Source organism: Eumetopias jubatus, unplaced genomic scaffold (genome assembly GCF_037043125.1).
Source record: "Eumetopias jubatus isolate StellerSeaLion01/CBP00866 unplaced genomic scaffold, mEumJub1_p1.0 scaffold_9, whole genome shotgun sequence".
Lineage (NCBI taxonomy): Eukaryota > Metazoa > Chordata > Mammalia > Carnivora > Otariidae > Eumetopias > Eumetopias jubatus.
In genome coordinates this window covers 10,002,676-10,022,966 of record NW_028274815.1, presented here as the reverse complement: position 1 = coordinate 10,022,966, position 20,291 = coordinate 10,002,676, and the positions used below count along the sequence as shown (strand labels likewise).

General features: G+C 43.1%; 1 pseudogene; it reads right to left on the bottom strand.

Annotated features, from left to right (window-relative positions):
- Nucleotides 1-15,507: 15,507 nt before the first annotated feature.
- On the bottom strand, nucleotides 15,508-15,625 carry LOC114206047 (U6 spliceosomal RNA; annotated as a pseudogene).
- Nucleotides 15,626-20,291: the final 4,666 nt, after the last annotated feature.

Sequence of the window (20,291 nt, the reverse complement as noted above, 5' to 3'; positions counted from 1 at the left end):
ACAACTACAAGTGTACAGAGCACGATGCACGGTGGATGGTCCGTTAATATCTGTTGAATGAATAATGAATGTGTAGGTTCAAAACAAATTACGTAATCTTTCGGATGAAAGGTTCTGCAAACCTCAGGCAAACCCTTGGTGTTTTTGTTCTCAGAGTTGTTTCGACTATGATTTATGGTTGTCATTGCACAATCCACGTAAATTTCCTGGGCTGTGAAAATGGGCGCCACAGTGTGAGGCCCAGTGATGTAATCAATTAATAAGCAAGAGTGGGCTTAAAGGAGACATCTTCTGCCTACCGTCAGTTTTTCTAGCAGGAGTGCTTATAAGAGAAAGATGTCTGGCACATTCAAACACTTGTGACATCACCTCCGGACATATAGGTGCTCTAACGGAGGGATGCTCCATTTTGGCTTTGACAAGCCAAAAATGGACACCAGGCTATGTCATGTCTCGGCTCTCTGACTTGAGACAAGTACTTGACCCAGTGAGCCACAGTTTACATGAAATTTCCATCGAATGAGGAGTGACAGGATGTGTGACAGGCATCTAGTAAAGAGTCCGCATGGAATGGATGTTCATCTCTTCTCAGTTCCAAGTTTCTAGTGGAGTCAGTGATTTCTTTGGAGTAGATGTGAGGTATTGACCCAGGAAGAGAAAAGGTGTTTTCTGCATTGATATGGATAGGATATTTAAAAGAAAGACCCTTCTTTTATTATGGGGACTCTGTGCATAAAAGAAGCATGAAGAGTTAGTATAAGTTACAGACTTCTTATTACTTGTCCATATTTAAGAACTGATGTTCACCTGTGTCCCCTTAGCATGCAGAGCATCATCACAGGTAAGGGCAATTCTCGTTAGTGTTTGCTTAGCTCATGTGCACACACAGTTGTCTGCAGAGCCAACAGCCATTCCCCTACCCTTCTCCTAGGGTTCTCTCTCTGGGGGCTGAAAAGCCAGATGCTTTTTCCCCAGCCGTCTTTGCAACTAAGCAAGGCCATAGGATGTAATCTTGACCAGGGGAACTGCAGAAAGATATACTTGAGAAAACTTCTGGAAAAGGTTTTCCTCTCCCTCTGGTAAAAAAAAAAAAAAAAAAAAAAAAAAAGAGTTCTTCACAAGGAGAAACTCTAGTCTTGAAATTGCTATGTGAGGATGTGATGCTTGAGGCTTTAGCAGCATCTTGGACCACAAAGGGAAGAAAGCCAAGATGGGACAGAGGGACTTATAATAAGAAATGGACATTTGGTCTTCCTCCGCTGTTCCTGGCACACAGCTCCTAAAACTCTTGTAATTTCCTATGCAAGAGCCAAAGGGGCATCTTCTGTTAGAATATTTTATTTTATCCTCCATTCCTGAAATAGCTGCAAGAACAATAAAGATGAAAGGGTGACTTTTCTCATTCGTAACAAGCCCCTTTCAATTACACCTGAGTTTATGTTGATGAGGTGATTTTTGGAAAGCCCCCAAGGATGGGGGGGCTGGTGGTTGCCCGGGGAACCAGCCAAAATTGGAGGGTTGGAACTTTCAGCCCCACCCCCCACCTCCCAGGAAGGGAGAGGGGCAGGAGACTGAGTTCATCATCAATAGCCAATGATGAAATCAGCCACACCTATGTAATAAAGCCTCCGTAAAAACCCAGGAAGGTGGATACAGAGAATTCCAGGTTGGTGAAACATCTGTGTCCCGGAAGGTGGTGCACCCCGAACTCCATGAGGACAGAAACTCTTGTGCTCAGGACCCTTCTAGACCCTGCTCTGTGTATCTTTTCATCTGGCTGGTCAGTGGTATCCTTTAATATGCTTTGTAATAAATGGTTAATCTAGTAACTAAACTGGTTTCCCGAGTTCTGTGAGTCATTCCAGCAAATTAAACTGAACCTAAGAGGGGGGTTGTAGGAACCTCTGATTTATATAGTCTGTCAGAAGCACTGGTGACTACGGGACTTGGGATTGGCATCTGAAGCTCGCGCACGCGCGCGCGCGCGCGCGTGTGTGTGTGTGTGTGTGTGTGTGTGTGTGTGTATTGGGCAGTCGGGCGTGGGGGGGCTATCTTGGGGAAGAGAGCCCTGAATCCGTGGAATCTGACACCATCTCTGGGTCAGAATTGAGTTCAATAGTAGGGACATCCAGTTCATGTCACAGAATTGCCTGACGTGTGGAAAATCTACACCTCTAGTGTCACAAGTGGAGTAGTGTTGGGGTAGACTCCTGTGAGCAAAGGAAACACACCCCAGGGGTGCTCTTTTTTCCCGTCCAGAAGAACCGGAGAGAAGCTACCCAGAGCTGCCCTGGTCTAATTGAGCTGTGAAATAACCAAACCCTTGTTGGGAGCATTCATGTGCCTAGAGGTTCATTTACGAACACTTCAGGGTTATGCCTTGCTTCAGTCCTGTGTTCTGTTCCAGGCTGCCAAAAACACTCTGACAGACAAGTTCTCTTCAGATTTGCTCTGGAGGAATAATTAAGTTCCTGTGCTTCTGTTTCTTTTCTCCAGTGGGGAATTAAAAGCCTGGAGGTCAGACATCACATGTTAGGTGTTTTTGATTCCTCCATCCACTTACCATTGATCTGTTCAACGAACCATTCATTGTTTATTCAATCAATTCAGTACGTATTCAATATGTACTGATTCTTTATTCTGGCGGTTGACTTCTGCTGGCCTTCTCCCTGCTCTAGCATCACCACATCCAGGAAGTCTTCCTGGGATGCCCACACCTGGCTAAATACCTTTCCTTGGTGCATCCATAGCAGTCAGCCATGACATCCTTTTTGGCATTTGTCATATGATATTGAAATAATTTGTACGTCTTTCCAACTGGAATATACTTTTCCTAAGTGCAGGAACTAATCATAGCCCCTCCCTGCCTTTCTTCTTTCCTTTCTTCCTGGTTCCTTTACTTGTCTCCTCCTCCTCCTTCTGGTCCCGCTCCTCTTCCTCCTCTTCTTTTTCTTCCACTCTCTGCTCAGAGTATTGCAAAGTTCTTGGCCACCAATGAGTATTCAAAACTCTTTGTTGACCAGAATTGAACTGGATTCTGTGAGAAACACAGAAGAATAACGCAGTTGATAATTAAGGGCAGAGACGGTGCTTTTTAACTTTGTAATCCTATCGCATGACCCAGAAAAAGTGCTTAGCACGTGTTTGCTGAATGAAAAACTTGGGCTCAAGGAGAACTGACATGAAAAACTGATATAAGGACCATTTTGGATATGAGTTAATGCTACCTCTTGCAGCACTAGGTGATAGTGATGTTTCATAAATATGCATTAAATAAATAATGCATGCCTTTAATGCATCCAGAATTTAAAATTAAAAATTTTAGGCATTGTGAACTCTCACTCTATCCTGGTAGCTAATATCTTTGCCTCATTTTGTGCATAGTTTATTCTTTGTCTGGGATTTGAATTATTAGCTTCATTCATATACCAAGTACTCATATGTAAAACGGATCGTTTTCTGAAAGCCTTATTTTATTGCCTCGCACCTTACAACAATGCCGCACTGTTTCCATCTGTGTGTCTGTGAATGTGCGCATCCCACACTTGTCTTCCTTTAAATTCCAGCATTTTTCAGTAATTCTTAGACATTTCAGGAGCCAGATAAACTTTAGGCTTTAAGATTAAGCTCCATCAACATCTCAGAATGATTTCCTAAAGTTGAGGTAGTACTAAATTTAGAAATTATGAAATGCAATATGGCTCAGTGACTAAAAGCACAGCTTTGGACTCAAATGCCCAGAATGAAAAGAATGGCTTTACAACTTTCTAACCTGTGGTGTCTGACAAATCAGTGAATCTGTTTCTTCATCTGTAAAATAAAAATCATAGTACTACCTAAACATACAATTGTTAACTAGATAGAATAAGAAAATGCATATAAAACATTTATCCCTGTGTCTGGCACATAGAGAGTGTTAACAGATATTAATTAGATACTTAACTTCCCAACATTTTCCAGAAAGTTCCCACATCCCCATCCATGGCTGATTGGGTGAGGTGATGCTCTAACCCAAGGGAACCAGGTCACAGGAAGGGTTGAGCCATTCAGATTTTCTATGTTTTCAGGAGACCCTGAAAATTCTCAGATGATGGTGGTGGACTGAGAACGATGCAATTGTACAGAGAGCTAGGGGCTGCCAGCCACTGTGGGTCCTGAGGAACTCAACTGAGCCGAGTTAGAGATGAATCAAAGCAGAAATAAAAAATTCAAGGTGACCCGTGGTTGGAGGGAGAGAACAGTCTTCCTCTGGTTGGTGGGATGCTGTTACTTGTCATGTGAGTTGGAAAGGCGATCCTTACAATAAATTTCCCTTCCAACTGATCAAGTTTGCAAGGTGTTACTTACAACTCCAACAGCCTGGGGCAGAGAAGGGGTCTAATTTTTATGCTGACTTTCTCATCAGATTGTTTTTGGGATCAAATGAAGTGATGTAGAAAACTTAAAAAAAAGGGAAATCTGACTCTTGAATTTTTCTATAGAAATATTAGAGAATTGTAACATTGGTCTATCCTCCTCACAGTTGATTTCCTAAATCCAGTGAAGTGACATATCAAGGAGGGTCGTCTAAAGTGAAAAAGATCACAGCCATCCATGTGAGAATGGTGATTACACTGCTCACAGGTACCAATGCTGTATCTAGAATGTTTTGTTTTTTGGTTTTTTTTTTTTGTATCTAGATTGTTCTGAGAATCACATGAATGATTGCTATTGGATTGCTTCATGTTGCCTTCATCTTAGGTGCAAAGTTCTTACAAGTATCTGTGACCTTTGGAACATATGTGTTTTATAACTAGGAAACATATCCTGGGATCCAAAGACACATGTGTGATGACTTACACACTGTCACATTAAAACAGCTTCAACATTCTTGTCTGAGCTATTTTTAAAAAAGTATTAACCCAGAGGCATTAATGGTTAAGCCTCCAATGAAGATAGAAATGACTAATAGAAGTACGCCATAGGGAAGTACACTCTTGTACCATACATGATTCACGGTGTATAGAAAACACTTTGTAACACATTTGTTTGCTCTGACAACTCAGGTTCACTTTGAACAATAAGGAAACACTGAAACCTCTTGGTCTTTGTGCCAAAAGCTAATCCTAATATTCTCTAAAACCCTGTGACCATTTTATTCTGACATTCTCTGCCCACATGCTGTAGCAAAGACCTTGAAACATGTCTCTTTCCCAGGCCAGTGCAACAGACATGACACAGATTGTCCCATGAGATATTATTTCATAGCTAGCACATTGGTAACAAATTTTTTGGTTTGTGACAACAAAAGAACACCGTTTTTAACCATAACTTCGACATTTCTTACTACTTAATAGAGAGGTTCTCCTAAGTAAACATGAATAGTGATTTTTAAGGACAATTAAAAGAATGCAAGTAGTACCTAAAAAGAACATCAGAATCCTGCACTATTGTACTACTACGTATTTACCCAGAACTTTCTTGATCCAAATCCTGGATTTTTCATCCAGAAGCATCTGTCGTTCCGGGTTACTGGGCCCAGTGTGGCTGAATACTGAAACACTGTTCTGTAATCTTTTTTTCTGCACAATGAAAATGGGACTTTTGAAGTGCTCATTGATTGCTTTACTTAGAAAACAAACAACAATATGACACTGAAAGAGACCTGAAATACAGTGACCTCTCCAATTTATTGTTGGAGCCAGGATACATTTTGAGACTGAAAGAATTGAAATTAAATATGTTTTTTAAAATGTATTTTTTAATTAATTTATTTATTTGAGAGAAAGAAAGAGTTAGAATGTGTGTGAGAGCGCAAGCAGGAGGAGGGGCAGAGCGAGAGGGAGAGAATCTCAAGCAGACTCCCCACTGAGTGCAGAGACCCCACACAGGGCTTGATCTCAGGACCCTGAGATCATGACCTGAGCCCAAATGAAGAGTCAGAGGCTTAACCAACAGAGCCACCCAGGTACCCCTTAAAATGTATTTATTGACTGACAAATTAATTGTATAATATTGATGATCTATAACCCAATTCTAGTCAAACCTATTTTTTAAAAATAATTTTTAAGTAAAAATAACATACTCAAAAAATATATATATGTACATTAAAGCAAATGTCAAAACTTCTTTATACTGATTATCTCAAACAAAAAATAATCTAAGTTGAATGAACAATCTTAGAGTGTATACATTTTAAACAGTTTTAAAACTATTTGTGTCTTTAAAATTATGTACCTTCCTGAAAATTTATTCAATAGTCTTATCTTTCATTTTAACAAAATTGTTTTTAATCTTCTTCAAAGTTTTACTGTAAAATTTAAGAATTTGACATTTGACACTTCCAACTGACTCATTTCTCTAGAACACACTTTAAAAAGTTCCCTTCAGGGGCGCCTGGGTGGCTCAGTCATTAAGCGTCTGCCTTTGGCTCAGGTCATGATCCCAGGGTCCTGGGATCGAGCCCGGCATCGGGCTCCCCGCTCCGTGGGAAGCCTGCTTCTCCCTCTCCCACTCCCCCTGCTTGTGTTCCCTCTCTCGCTGTGTCTCTCTCTGTCAGATAAATAAATAAAATCTTTAAAAAGTTCCCTTCATACTGAGAAGTCTAAGTATTTCACTCTTCAAAGTTTGTCCTTGGGCCTAATTTTGCCTCATTCAGAGTACCTTTCTTCATCGGATGCGGTAGTAGAAAAAACTCTTCGAATAGGTTATTTCTGTTCATAATTCTTTAGAAATTTTTGTCAAACATATTAAGAAATTTCAGAATGCAAACTTGTAAATTACACTTTCAACGTTGTTAATTTTTCCCTTGCTTTTGGAGGGATATTTCAAGATCTTCTTATTTATAAGCTTTGTTTTACTAATTGCAGCTTAAGAGCTTCAGAAGCCCCAGGAGTTATTTTGCTGTTTATTTTGGGCAGTGGTGATGTGCATGCCATTTGTCGAATACTTTGGTTAAAGATTCCACCTAGTTTTGAACAGAATATAACCAAAATGTAGAGGTCTTTTTGCAGAAAGTTTAATGGCTTTGTAGGACATTGGGTTGATTTACAGAGTAGTTCTGCAAAAATCAAACGCTTCTAAAATCTGATTAAAGAAAGGGAATAAACAATGTAGATGTACATAGATTGATTTAAAAAAACAATATTCAACATTAGCTCAGTCAACAATTTTGTCATTTAGCTACTAGGGATGATTATTTGCCTGTGGGTGTACATATCATGTGTATGTATTTATTTTTACAGTTTGACAACTACAGGTTTTATTTTGATTGGTAGATTCCCTATAATTTATCTGAATGGCTTTTTTAAAACTGAGGTAGACATAAAACATTGTATTAGCTTCCAATGTGTATGAATGGCATTGTTAATTATGTTTGCCTCACAGCCAATTCCAAGCCAGCTCTGCCATGCAGGTTTCTTAATCTTATATTTACATTACCCTGTAAAGACAAATAATTTGATCTTTACTTTTAATGTTGAATGTTTAAACTGAATTTGCAGTAACATTTAAATAGCTCTACCTTGAGTTCATGAATTGAAAAAAAAGATTAATTATTGAAATAGTCCGACTTTCCATTTGAGGTATTTATTTATATAATAAAACTGGAATCACTGAACACTCTGTGAAATTTTTCTGCTCATAGAGACAACACATAAGCCATCATAGTTTCACATTTGTTATGTGCACCAGAAAACTCAGAATGAAACAAGAGCCAATTTAATTCGAGGAGTGATTTGATCTAAATTCAAAGTCATGCTTCATACGGTGACTACAAACACACCTTCTGCCACTTCGTGTGTTAAATCATGGTGGTTGGGCACTGTCTTCTCAAACTATGTTGAAATGGGTACTGATTCTTCTTCAGTACAGTTAGTTGGTCTTTTAGATTCCCTGTGGTTAGTGACATCACAGCAGCCCTCCATGGTGGAAAGTAAATGTTTGCAAGCATTTTGTGATGTAGCATAATTAACTTTCTTGAAAAGAGAAATTTATAATGTATATTTCACTAATTATGCACTTTTTTTTGGTTCTTTGTGCCAACATAATTAATAGCAAAAAAAAAATATGTCAAATAAAACCATTAAAATATAGTTGTAGATTTGTATTAACTAATAGATGGCATCCTCTTTTCTAACGCAGGCTTCTCAAACTATTTCTTGCACATACTTCGTCTACATCTAACCTGTATTTTACCGGTTCCTACACACGCCTCTGACTAGAGGCCTAGGAGCTCTGTAAAACTTTCAGGCTTCCTTGTGGACCTACCGCAACTGGATGGTATACCAGCTGACCGGTGGCAGCAGCTCCGGCTTCTCTCCCACTACCACTCAAGGATGGAAGGAGTTAGCTGTCCTTAGCTGCTAGTGCCTGAGCACATTTTGCTTTATTTGCAAGTTCCTTGCATGTTGTCACTGAAAGAGAGGTGTTAGTTACATTCTGTCTGGGACGGTCGAGAAAAGAGAGATGTGTTTTTTAGCCACCTTTCAGATTTAATCATATGTTAACATGGGTCTCTCTTGAGTGCACTCATTTCAACTCCAGTAGATAGATCATGCAGAAGAGTCAAGTGCAAAGTCAAGGTCTACCAAACCCATCCGAGCTTATTTCAGTGCAACAAATAGCAATACTTTGTTTAAAAGAAGGAAGGAAGGAAGGAAGGAAGGAAGGAAGGAAGGAAGGAAGGAAAGAAAGAAAAAGTAAGAAAGAAAGAAAGAAAGAAAGAAAGAAAGAAAGAAAGAAAGAAAGAGAGAGAGAAAGAAAGGAAGAAAGAAAGAAAGAGAGAGAGAGAAAGAAAGAAAGAAAGAAAGAAAGAAAGAAAGAAAGAAAGAAAGAGAAAGAGAAAGAAAGAGAAAGAAAGAAAGAAAAAGAAAGAAAGAAAGAAAGAAAGAAAGAGAAAGAGAAAGAAAGAGAAAGAAAGAAAGAAAGAAAGAAAGAAAGAAAGAAAGAAAGAAAGAAAGAAAGAAAGAAAGAGACTAGGAAAATGTAAAACAGATGAGGCACTAAAACAGACGTAAACCAAGGCTGTTCTGTGTAAATGGAGATATATGGTCATCCTATGTAGAGAAGGGAAAAGTTAGTTTATGTCACAAAATTATTGCAAACAAATCACTCTCAAACTCAGTGGCCTCAAATAACAATCACTTATTCTCATGGTTCTGTGGGTCATCTGATGTTCTTATTTCTGCTGGACTTCCACATGCTTCTAACAGTCAACTGAGATCAGCTCACTGTGGCTGGGCTCTGATCCATGTTTCTTTCCCCCTACACCCACCCGCCAGGCAGCTCTGCCTGCATAGAGTTTTGCCCAGGGCAATAACAGAACCATCGGAAGAAAAGAACAGCCCTGCCACTCTTCTTCAAGCTTACGTCACACCAATTAACATCTCATAATCCAAAGCATGTCATGCAGCCAATCCCAGAGTCAAGGGATGAAGAGGTAGTTTGCTCTTGGAACTAGAAGAGAAAATTCTTAACATTTTTGAATAGTAACTCAGTCTCCCACCCAGGGAATCCCCAGGGAGCCCCAGTTAAGAGTTTTCATCTTTCATTTTGTGACTATTTCTTATGCATTATCTTCCCTGATATAATTTATAATATACATAACAACGTATCCCTCATTCAATCATCACAATTACATATGCTAGTGTAGCATCATTTCTAATTTACAAAGAAGAGAACTAAGGTTTCAAAGATTTAAGTCTTGGCTGGCGGATGACAGAGGTAAAATTCCTCAGGTGAGGAATGAGTGAGCTCACACACAGACTTTCCTCTTAATTTTTTTGCTAAAATGCTCTACTTAATTACTTGGCACAAAGAAACTGCTTTCCTGATGGTTGCTAGAGGTCCCGCTAGCAGTTTGGAACACACTCATTCTCATCTGAGCAGAATATAATTATTGATATAATTTTGGGCTGCTGTAATCTCATTTCACTAAAAAATCACAGCGTGAATCTGAAATACCAGGAAGACTTTGGGGCTAAAGGAAACAAAGTGCCTGGAAAAAGGCTGCCATATGTACAGGATTCAAGTGGCATCTGTGTGTGCTCATCAGAGCCCACCACTCTGTATCTGTTCAATTTGTTTACCAGGTAACTCAAACAACTCATGGGGTTGATGCTAGGATGTGCCCAAGGCCCTCTGTCTCTGGCTTATGCCTAACAAGGCGGTTTATTATTTTATTTTGTATCATACAAAGGAGACAGTGTTTCTTCTCTCAAACAACTGGGTAAATAACCTTCCTGATATATTTCTATTGACAGTAGCCTGTTTATTATAATACACACCGGGTCTTTCCACGCCATGGCTCTGCGATCAAGGGTGTTAACTTAGAAGTGGGCTTCAGGAGTGGACTCAAGGATGGAAATGTGGACAGGTTTGATAGTAACACAGAGTGTAAATGGCCAGAGGGGGTCCTGAAGGAAGAGGAGCAAATGAGGACTACCTAGAATCTACAGCCTCTAGCTTTGTTTTCAGCATTGGAAGCCAGGAGCAGAGCCTGGCAGATCTGCCCTTGGGTGTGCCGGAGGCACAGGCGGGAGGCAGGGGCGGGGTGGAGGCCACTGAGGTTGGGACTGCTAGCCAGAAATCAAGTACCAATCCATGGAGATTGACTCAGAATTGGAACCAAAAGGAGATGGAGATAAGAGGCGGTGTGAATCCTGGAAGGAAAGCAGATTGGAAGCAGGAGCAAAGTGGATGGATGCGAAGTAGCCTGGCACAATCTCAAAGGCAGAATGCGGGTGACGGTAGTGACTTCTAATGCCAGCACCACATGGGCTTGGAGGCCCACCCAGGGTGTCCTTAAGGAGCTGGAGCAGTTGAACAGTAGATAGGCCTGGGATTATGCCCGTTGCCTATCAGCCCGTGAGTCTCTCTGGGACTCCCAGGAGGGAGGTCCGGCACAGGAGCTACTTCAAAGCCGGTCCTCCTTCTGTGTGACCCTAACCCCCTGTCCCTCACCACTTCCCAATAGCTTCACCAGAGGTCTTGACAATGGGCTTAGCACTCAAAATGGATAAGGAAGGACTCCCTTGAATGAACCACAAGGAACCACAGCCTTTTGTTTTCAAGATGTGGTCTCTGCGGACAGATGGACACACTACCACCTGTCCTTTTGCGTGGCCATCGGCAACATCTGTTAACTGTGCTGACCTGTCCTTGTAGATGGCAGCGTTCAGGGCTCTTGCGTGGAGTATGGAGTGGCCAGGGGTCATGGTGTCAATCCAGTCGCAGGGGGATGAAGCCAGGTCCACTCTGCACCAGGATGTGTGAACTCATCCTTCTTTGTCCAAGTCCAAAAGCCAACACATTCCCCTAATGGCTGTATCCCTCCTGCAGGCCCTTGGAGAACAGTAACTCATTGAAAAATTGAGTCAGGGCTGGTGGGAGCCTCGGTGAAACGGCCACTAGATCCACATGATCTTTCTTTCCCTTTTACCCCTACTACTTGCCATTTGAAACACTTTGTAAACTGTAAAGCACTAGTAAATATCAATGAATATGATTTACTCATTCATTCCACAAATATTTGCTGGGCATCTAATCTGTACCAGATGCTGGGCTAAGCGATGGCCACACAGACGTGAAAAAGGCGGTCAACATTCCCAGGACTGCAGAGAGTTGGGGGGACAGATAATATAAATGTATGATCAGAGTCGCCAAACCAAGAGGGCGAATGGGAGCTCCAAGGTCTGCCCTGCCTGGGAGGCCCGTGGGGGTGGAGCATCTATGGGTCGCCGGGTTCAGGGGAGGAGGTTCCTGAACTGAGTGTTGGAAAGCAGTGCTGGTTGGTTTGTGAGGCAGAAGGAAGAGCAGGAGTGAAGCCCTGAGGCGGGAGAAAGCCTGCTGTGGAAAGGAAGCTTTGACTAGGGCAGCAAATCTCAGCTTGTTTCAGAGAAGCGGGTGGGAGAAGGTGAGAACAGCAACAGGTGTGATGAGTCACAAACGGAGTCTGAACGTTTTGAAATATGTAATGGAGAGATACTCACATTTTTTCTCTTTTTAAGACTTATTTATTTTAGAGAGAAAGAGCTCAGGAGTGAGGGGAGGGGCCCAGGGAGAGGGAGAGAGAATTTCAAGCAGACTCCCTGATGATTGTGGAGCCTGACTCTGGGCTCAATCTGCACCCAGCCCCCCTGCCCGGCCCCCGGCCCTGAGATCATGACCTGAGCCGAAACCAAAGGTCAGATGCTCAACCAGTGGAGCCAACCAGGTGCCCTGGAGACACTCAACTGTTTTTAAGAGGGAGAGGATTTTTTTTTTTTTGACTCTTGATTGCTTTATTATTACTGTTGTTATACTTCAGAAAGAACACTGTGGCCACACTAAAGGGCTTGCACTCACTTCTGGATAGGTACGAAAATAAACTGGGGAATTTTTTTTAATTTAAAAAAATTAAAAAGAAAATGGAGGTGTGGTGATCAGAGCCCTGTGGTGGAGAGCGAGAGTGAAGTGAGATCTGATACAAGGAGGAGGGCGGCCCTGGAGGGCACAGAGCATGGGAGGAAAGGAGAGGAGAGTGGTGTTGAGGAGTCAGACAACTTTCACAGTCAAGTTCACACAACCAGCAGATGGGTCCAATACGGTCTGGAGCATTGCGGTTGTGTATTGACCTGTTACCTGGGACACAACTCACTAACCCCCACCCATCAGGGCACCAGTGAACCAAATATGGTGGACACCTGGTAAGGCAGCCATGGCCTTGCTGTAAGGGGCATGTGGCCCAGTGCAGCATCTTCACCCCGCTGCTCATGAAAAGCACCTGGAGAGCTTTTAAAAATGCAAGGGCTGGGTTCCATCCTAGACTAATTAAATCAGAATCTCTCGTGGGAAGGATGTAATTCCTAATTGAAGTGTAAGGTAAGAAATGGGAAGGTGCCCAGGTTATTGGGGAAGATGAGATGACACGTTCTGAGTGTGTAGAGGAAGGGGCCTTGAGAGGGGGAGCTGGAGGAGGCAACAGGTGGGGGGTGTGGCTGCAGAGGGGGGTCAGCCGCCAGCGCACTCCCCATGAACCTGTGCTCTGGCTCTCCCTCTCCTCTCTGCTCTGTCACCTCAGGCATTTGTCTAATGTCTCTAGTTCTCAGTATTGTCAAAGCCCACAAACTCGGGGCTTCAACAACAGAAATTTATTCTTTCACAGTCCTGGAGGCCGGAAGTCCAAGGTCAAGGTTCCGGTGGTGCTGGTGCCTTCGGAGGCTGTGAGGGCGGATCCGTTCTCAGCCTCCCCCGCCGCTGCTGGTGGTTTGCTGGCAATCCTTGGTGGTCCTCGGCTTGTAGAAGCATCACGGGGACGTCTGCCTTCACCTTCACACAGCGCTCTCCCCGTGTACGCGTCTGGGGCCAAATCCCCCCATTTTATGAGGACACAGTCATACTGGATTAGGGCCCATCTTAATGACTTCATCTTAATTTCATGATCTCCGAAAAGACCTTCTTTCCAAATAAGGTCACGTGTTGAGGTACTGGGGTTAAGACTTCAACCTCTGAATCTGGAGAGGATGAAATTTAACCTGTAACCACTTGGAATAAACATGTTACCATTATCATCCTCTTTATTGTTATCTCTACCCATTTTTGAATGTTAGGTGCCGGACTCTGCAGAACATGATCTTGTTCATCCTCCCCCGAACGCTGTGCAAGAGATGGTATTGGCCTTATTTTAGAGCGAAGAGCCAAGGGACCTGGCCTGGGGTGGTGAAGAGCAAGCAAATGGTGGAGCCTCACCTAACCCATGTCTGTGTTATCCAACACGCTCCCATGAGGGATGGGGTGAGTCTGAGCTCTGAAAGCCCTTGCAGGCCTCTGAGATCCGTATTTTTCTGCAGGGCTAGAGTGAAAGGCTTTTTTGGCTTTGCCATTCTCAAGAAAATGGAGCTCTGCAGGACTCACAGGAAAGGTATGCACGTATTGAATTAGTAACAGGATCCTGAAGTACCAGCTGTCTTTCTTTATTCATAGCTTTTCAGAGCCGGAGGTACAGTGCAGGAGGAGGAGGAGGTGAGAGAGGATAGAAGGTTGTGTAATTCTTATAGGAAGAAAGCCAAAAAGAAAAGGAAAAATGCGAGCAGCAAACCCACACAGGCAACTTTACAGAAAAGAGATGAATGTTCCACTGTGTCCTGAAATGGTCATGGAACACAGGGCTGGAGGAACTGTTGCCTTTTGCAGTTTTGCTGGAGGCAAGATCTAGACTTCATAAATTATCAGCCACTCTGCTCAGCTCAGCTCAGCTGTGTTCAAGAAACATGTACAGAGGAGCTGTTTAGGCTGCATGCTCACGTACAGAGATGGGCTATGCTCTGCAGGAGCTGGGAGTCTGCAGACGCCGCAGACCCACAAAGAGATCATCTTTGGAACCAAGTGCAGAAGAAAGCAGATTTGCTGAAAGAAAGCTGAGGGGAGACTCCGGAGCAAGGCTGGGGGTGGGGTGGAGTCAAGGAAGGCTTCTGCGAGGAGGCGATGGCTGAATCTTCAGAGTTGAGTATGGAGTTGCAAGGTAAAGTGAGGAAGGCAGTAGCATGAGCAAAGGCACACACATGTGGAACCACATATATGTTGACCAGCATGCATGGTGACCGGTGCGCATGAATATTCTAATTTGGGCTAAATGTGCCCCTTCTGGTGAGGTGAATGATGCCAAGCTTCTCTTCAAGGGTTAGGAGAGCACACCTTTCTAGCTTCTTCCACTAGAATCTCACAGGGACAGAAATATAACACAATTTTGTTTTGGCCCAATAGGCTTAGAGTTGCCAAATATATACTCAATATGAATCAGAAAAATCAAAGCACTTTAAGGAAAGGATTAATTATTAAGACATATCTATTAAAGCTTAGCACTTAGGAACTAGCTACAAATTGGTTCTGAATAGAGCAGGGCAGAGATTCTGGACACATTCATTAGGTTCTTATTCCCCAACATCTCGCAAAGCGTTCGCTGACCCAGGTAACAGAAAGAGAAGTTCACATAACCCCGGCTAACTATTAAAATTTTTCCATTACCTTCCCTCGAGATCACCCAAAGATTAGCCAAACATTTGGGAACACATCCTGCTGCTGCAAAGTTTTATGTACTGTGTCTTCCTGCTGGTAAAATGATGCTTAGTTTGTAAAAGTAGCAAGGGGCAGAAATTCAGAAAACGAATCTGTTGTTATTATAAATATACTCCCCTCCACCGTATTCCGCCAACAGAGATATCAGATAAAACAGCCACATCACAGAGATACATTTTTCCTTGGAACAAAAGCCTGTTTTCTTTGTAATGTTAATCCTAATGTGGCTTTTAGAAGAAAATTAAATATTGATGAACCTTTTAGAAAATTTGTGGAATATAATGTGTCTTCCTTCATTATAAAAACTTTTAAAGAAACTGATGATTATTCTTTCAAAATTACCTTTGTGACCGTAAACACTTTGATGTCTATTGAAATAAATTTTTACTGTTAAATTATAGATCTATCATGGAACTCATCTTTAAGGCAGGGACTTCAAAATTTAAATCTTGTTTTTTTTTTTTTTTCATTTAAAAAAATATGGAATGCCTCAGGAATTTGCGTGCTGTCTTTGTGCGGGACAGGGTTGGGGTTCATGCTCATCTTCCCTGAATCATTCCAATTTTATGATATGTGCTTCCGAAGCAAGCCCTCATCTTGTATTGTTTTTAAGGCAGCACATTCTTGAGGGCATGGCTTTCTATCCTTTGAAAGTATGCTTGTGTGTCATTCAAGAAAAGCAGAAGTTACCTCAAGCCTTCAAAGCAGGAGGGATTTCATCCAGGGAATTAGCTACAACTGGTGATGAAAGATAGGGAAAGCCAACTAGAATAAATTACAAGCAGAACAAAGCGACCCAGAGATTAGCAAAAGGAGGAAAGTCATCCCAAACTGAACAGCAGAGAGGGACGGAGCTGTGCTACCCAAGGTCAGGGACCCATCACCAGCGAGGGGGGCAAGTCGCCCTGAGGCTGGAGAGAAGAGGGAGAGGGAAAACCATCCAGTTTCCCTTCCTCTACCATTGCCATCTCTCATTCTCAAGATCTTCTTTGGTCAGCTGGAGCCCAAAGCAGGGGAGGTGGGAGCCTCGAGTGGCCGGGGCAGCCTGGTGCCATGCAGGTGGTGGCAAAAGAAAGGCCAGGAACAGATAGATGGATGGGCAGACAGGCCTGAGGGTTACACAGCTTATCAGCTTTCCATTGGCATTATTATTTATTTTTTAAAGATCTTATTTGTTTATTCTACAGAGAGAGAGAGGGAGCATGAGCAGGGGGTAGGGGGTGAGCAGAGGGAGAGGGAGAAGCAGGCTCCCCACTGAGCAGGGAGAAGGGGCAAGGCCGTACAAGCCCCTCTTGGATGAAGCCTGGTGAAAAATGAGGGAAGAGGAGAAAGAATGTTTCAGCAGCTAAATAGAGAAAAGAGCCTGAGCTGGAGGACCCACCTCCTTCAGATCTCTTCCTCGACACTCTGGAGTTTGCAGATGTATTTTCCGATTTTTATTCTTATGTATTTTTTAGTTTCTTCTGACTCTCCACGTTTTACTCCATGCCTTTTTAAATTATGCCCAGGACGTAATGGGTCTCTCGCTGAGAAATGTATTTTTTGGGGGCATCTAGGGAAAATTTCGTGGGAGCGGAATCTGCCGGAGGCACAGAAGGACGCCCTGCTGTCTCTTGTCATCTGTTTGTTGGCTCACGTGGCCCCTCCCCTCTTGTCAGCCACCTGCCCGTAGCTCTGAAGAGCAGGGATCCATCCCTCCAGCTCTCAAAGTGCGCCTGCATACAGTAGGTGCCCAACGCTTGAGAGCCAGGATTTGAAATCTGGCTCTGCCATTGAGTAAATACGTGTCACTGAGGAAGGCCTTTTTCTCTGAATTCAATCTTCTCATCTAAAAACCAGAATGGGCGTTCTTAATATTTACTCTGCACGGTTTCTATGTGAATGACTGATGGCATCTCCCAAGTATTTGCCCGGAAATTATGTTTTGATTATTCCTCATGTTTAATACATCGTTCTTGCTTGGACCACTGCGATAGCCTTCCCATGGCCTCCCCACCTGCTCTCCTACTACCCACTGTCTCTGCCCAGCTTGACAGCCAAAGTGATCTTTGCAAAATGTAAGTTGGATCTCCATCTCATGCCTGGCTGCAGTCCCGCAGTGGCACCCGTTACACGCACGGTGAAAGCCAGGGTCTTTCCAGTGGCCTACAGAACTGTGTGTCACCTGGTTCTCATTATGGCTCATTCGCTGTCTCCTCTCCCTCTGCCCCCCTCCCCCCCACACACACACCTTGTGCTTCAGCCACCCTGGCCTCCTTGCTCTTCCCTGGGCAGGTGGACTCCTGCCTTAGAGCCTTCTCGTTGACTGTTCCGGTAGCCTCTTCCCCTGATGCCCATACAAGGAACCCTTCAGCTCCCCTAAGCTTTTGTTCAAATGTCACCTCGTCACTGGGGCCCCCTCAACTCTTCTATTTAAAATCACACCTCATTCCCCACACCTTGCCCAACATCCTGGCATTTCTGATCCTCCTTTATCTATTAAATTTCCCTTTTCCCCATAGCACATGGCACCTTCTCACACACTTGGGGATGCTCTTGCATGCATACAGTTGGAGAGAGAGGCTGGGCTTCTGGAGCTGCTCTTGCAGCACAGGTGGCTTCTGTGTCATCATTGTTCCCGTGGAAGGGTTGGTCGCGATGAGCTCCAACATGCCTTCATGCTTTACATTCAATTGTGCTAGGCCATGCACACTTTTTGAGAAGCTATCCGCTCTGCAAGGGGAGCATACCTGTATTTCCCTAGCATATCAGTCCCCCTTGTCAGGATGGAGGCAATGGATTAGTAACAGAGAGACTAAACTCCCAAAAGAAGGAGAGCAAAGGGATAAGCTTTCCAAAGAACCTCCCTACACGAACAGGTCTCTCAGCAGAGGTACTGGCCCCTTGTCCCTCTGCTCAGGGTACTCACTTTTCCGCAGCACCTGATGTGGTCACTTCATTGACTGCGTGGAAGGAGAACAGGGTGCCGAGAGGACTAGGGTCCAACTTCAACTTGCATCTCTCTATAGAGACAGAAAAATATCTGAGCTCCTGGGCTGTAGGTGCCAATCCATTCATCCACATGTCTTCCCATTCACTGATTTGTCCCTTTCTCTCTTAAGCCTACCATCCTTGAGGCACTAGACGTCTTTATAAGGTATCTCTGGGTTGATTGCACTTCCTCCCAAAACATTAGATTTTTAAAATATTATTTTTATTCTTTTCCTTCTTTGAGCTCTTGCTCATTCTGTTGGCTTAGCCCTCCATGTCTTTGCCTATCAAAATCCTCATCATCCTTCCAGGTGCCTGTGGCAGAGGCTGGCAGCAAGAACAGTGGACGTCTCCCACTCACCTTTGCTCTTGGTTAGGGGCACTGGGGTCTCTAATGGAAGGGCAGTGGAGTGGGGTTTTCTGTAGATGCCGGGAATTTAGTTTATAGAAGGGATTATTAATTTGCTAAATAAATGATCAAGTGAATAAACCCTTCAGTGAAATGATAGTAGGAAAAGACCAAGGGAAGTAGAAGTGAAGAAAAAGAATAAAAATTTGGAGATGAAGGGTATCTTCTCAGCAAAGAAAAGTATCTACATCTATATATTTTTTAAAAAGGTATATGGGATGTTTCTCTATGTAGAATCTCCCTCAACCCCAAACCTGCTGGAATTAGTGAGAGGGATGTGAAAACCTTTCTCAATCTGTCTTTCATAACATGAAGCTTTCTAAGGGGCTTATTCTGTATTTCCACCCCCATTAAGATTTTTCTGGAGCCTAACTCTCCGTAGGCATTGGGGTGCTGCATGGGGGTTCATCAGAGGAGAGGAGAGTTTGCCTTTCACATATTCTATAGAATCGAAAAAGAATTGATTGGTGGGTCTTTATGGCAAATCTGGACCTGGTGTTTGGGAGAAGATGCACCCAATTATTTCTAGCCTCCTACACTGCCACAATCGAGGGAGTCTTTGTGTTATTTGGTGGTTGATAAATGGATAATTTATATTTTATAATGTAAATTGTCAGAGTTTCCTTTATGTAATGACAATAGACTATACCCTGCTACTTTTGTGGAACCTAAAAACATCATTGCTTGGGGCCAGATGTAAGGTACAATAAATAATTTAACAACAGAGCTCTTTTCATTCTATTTACAGTAAGTTAGAATTCATCTCCGTGGCCAACGTGAAACACCACTTAGTGGATGGCAAAAATTAAATATATCTCCAGTGTAACCGGATGCTCACTGCAAGGGCTCCAAGAGTTCCAAAGATACTTCGGAGTTTGGGATTTCTTCTGCCCTCACATCGCGATATGCGTCCTTTTTTTCCTCCTGGCTGCTTTTACTCCAAATTAACTCGATGCCTGGTATGTACATCAATTTGTTTGTATCTTCAAATGCAGTTTTCACCTCCTAAAATGCATTGCATAGAAACTGTGACACCTCAGTCCCACACAGTATGTTAATGTTTTATGTCTAAAGAGCTTTCAGATTCCACAATCCTCACCATAACAATGGCATTGGCCAGGGAGATCGTTCCATATATATGGAAAGCAAGGCTCAGAGAGCTTAGGGCTTCCCCAAAGTGACTTAATTGGTCCTGTCATTCATTCAAAATATTTTAACAAGCACCTTCTACAAGCAAGGTGTTGTCATCACAGTGGATCCTGGGTTCCGATGTTGAAAAAGAGGAGATTGTCCCCGACCTCATCCAACTTAATCCTAAAGGAGAAGACAGACATTTACTATTTATGCAAACGATGATTTCATCACAGCTGTGCGGTGCCAGTGGAGATTCACGGGGTGACATCTGAGCCCAAAGTAGGAGACCCCATGCAGTCCTGGAGGCCAGGGGGAGTAGCACGTGCACTTAGAATTAACTGGTTCAAAGAGGGAAAGGGGAGAGCATATCAAGGAGACGGACTAGCAAGCACAAAGACCCCGAGGCAGGACTTGTCTGAGCGTGGAAAGAAGACCTTTATCAAGGGGCAGAGGTCTCCTTCAGATCCACGCCTTTCGATGCCGACCGCCAGGCTTTTCCACTGTTGTAATGGAGAGTTTTTGTTGTTGCATCTGGCCTGAGTGTGGTCTGAGTAGATGACCTCTACCGCCCAGAAAAAGACTCTAACTTCAGCTTTAGTGCACAGGCTGCTCTGTTAAAATTAGTAACAACTCATGGCAAAGGCACCCAGGCTATATGAATGGATGGCAAATGCTAACAGTGTTTATTTCCTCGAATGGGATGGAAGAAATTATGTAATGATTGTAATACTCTCATAACATGGAA